Below are 2712 nucleotides of genomic sequence, written 5' to 3' on the forward strand. Positions count from 1 at the left end.
CCCCAAGAAAAGATCTAATGAATTTAACTCATATGTATTCAAATTACAGTTGTGAAAGAATTACTGTAATTGCTGCACTCCCCCTTGGACACACACACACACATACACACACAGTCCCATCTGTTCAATAAGGACACATTGCACGCAAAAGTTAAAGCATATGTTATCATCACTAAAGATGATTAAACATTTTGGCCAAATGTGGCTCCATTCCAAACTCAAATTCACAACCAGATCTTTTGCATGTTCCTTGTTGAATCACACGTCTCATTATCGTGCTCAAAATACAAAGGCTAAGTTCCCTATGCCAATAAATTTCCTCATGATTGGACGCAAACGATAATTAGCCATGTTGTATCAATGGGCTGCCAGCCATACCATCTCTTGAAACCTTTCACGCCCAGACACGGCCAACAATTGGCTTGATGCCTCCCTCATTCACATACATCAGAGTCAGTGAGCAACTGCATGAGGGTTTCACAATGGGAAGGGGAGGAAGTGGCACACACACACAGAGCAAAACACAGGCCAAGAGAGAGCAAGGGAGGAAAGGTGGGGGGGGGTGGGAGAGGAATAGCAGGCCAAACTCGTTTTCCGCTTGATGGGTTAGCTGCAGAGAATGTGCCTTTACTAGGTAAATGATTAAGGGGGGGTGGAAGGGGGACCTATGCTGCTCTGCTATTATGTACTTCAAAGGTCTCCAAAGGCAGGTTAAATGAAAAACAAATGTGTTGCCCTGCCGCTCAAATACCTCAAATGTTTTAGCAGGTGCAAGCAATAAAGAGGTGGGCAGTGACAGTGGTGTGTTGCACCTTGCTTGGGAATCCTGAATCCTGAGACGAATAATGTCCAACCAGTTGAAGGGTGAGACCAGTCCAGCGTCTGCTAGTATGAGGGAGGTCGAGCTCTGCTCAACGTTTTCACTGCTGTGACCTTTATCTGACACGCCAGTAAAAAGGCAATTGGGTGCAAGTGATATAGCTGAGGTGTTGGAGATAGAGATCTTTGCTCGTTCATTGTTCAGGGTAATAGTAGCAGCATCATTGTGGAGTTGATGCCAAGAGGGTACACTGACAATGAGAATAGCAAAGGCCTATTCTCATCCTGTTCCAATAACATAATTTAAGTCTCCTCAGTTGCACAAGTACCTTTTATGGCTTTCTTGCTTGCCACACAGTTATTATTGCACACATAAAAAATGTTATGTACCACCACATTTTTCACATTGAAGACATTTTACACATCACCCAGTCTGACCTGAGCCATTTACTACATAACAAGTAACTTCTGTACTAGAGATGCACGTATTGCAATTTTCTTGGCCAATTTTAATTTCTCTCTTTTTTTGAGTCTTGACCTGCCTATTCCAGTTTGGCTAATGGATACACTGTACATACAGTATACATGCATTTCAAGTGTAACCATTAAGTCCCTCATTGTGTTGCTATTTGTTGGAGTTTTGGACCATAGTTTTCCCTTCTCTGACATGTTTCTGTAGGTTCTTCTCTGTGCCTTTTGTATACTGAGCGCTTCCAGTGCGTGAGTGAACACGTGCCCCATATAGACATGAGTGTAACCCGAACAAGCTATGGTTTTGGTCTGTGCCACTGTATGCACGAGGTGAATCATCGCGCTTCTGTGTTTGACTTGCACAGAATCGGATATCAGATACACACATAACATTTAGTAAAGATGTAGATTTTATTGAAGAAATGAGCAGATGCAAAGATCAATCTTTGGATTTTGAGAATAGCTATTAATCAGAAAATCAATATAATGTATATAATTATTTATGCATAATTTAATATAATATATATAATATAAGGTAAGATAATATTATTAAGATTAACAAGACTCAAGAAAGATGCCTCCTAATAATCCAGTAAAGTAGCCACCAGTGATTAAGCAACATAAGCATCATCACCAATTAAGCATATTAAGCACAGCTTAATGAGTCTTTAAGAAACTGATTAAGGTAAATGCATATCTGATGATTATCTGTATTGATACTAATAGTATCAGTGGAGTACAATACAACAGTATTGTACTCCACTTAAATGACTGCGATCACATGTAGGCATATGAAGGGTATAATACCACTGACACATTCAGTATGGTGTTTACACATTGTGGGTCCCATTGTACTGCTTTATTAGTCCTAATAGAAGTGTAATCTTGATATTTGTGTACATGTACGTGAAGTCCCTGTTGTGAATGCTCCAAATTAATCATCTAGCTCTTGGTTTACCTGTTCCATATCAGCAAAGCCCATTGCATAATCAGGTCTCCTACTGACAGAGCAATTACCCCAGCTTGGTCATTATCACCTCATAACATCATCTCCTACATATCAACACACACATAGCTGTATATTACTCGGTGTTGGGTCACAAAGGGCTGCGCTAATGCATTGTTATTTGTTCATTATAATAAGTGGGAATGTAATAGGTGCAAGAAATCATACGCACATATGTCACCTATTATTCTCGTGTGTTTGGATGCAGATCTTTGAGGATACTGCACAAAGTAAAGGTTTACACGATTAAAAGAGTAAAACCTGCTGTAACTCCAAGAAATATATATAATGACATGAAATGTTTTGATATAAGAGTCTTAAAACACCACACTGTGAAATAAGATAAAACTGGTGGTTTGGGCTAAAGATGTCATCTTTGATATCTCACTTCATTTGCAAAGAGATTGAAATTATTA

The sequence above is a fragment of the Monopterus albus genome, unplaced genomic scaffold (assembly GCF_001952655.1).
Source record: "Monopterus albus unplaced genomic scaffold, M_albus_1.0 scaffold3.1, whole genome shotgun sequence".
NCBI classification, from domain to species: domain Eukaryota; kingdom Metazoa; phylum Chordata; class Actinopteri; order Synbranchiformes; family Synbranchidae; genus Monopterus; species Monopterus albus.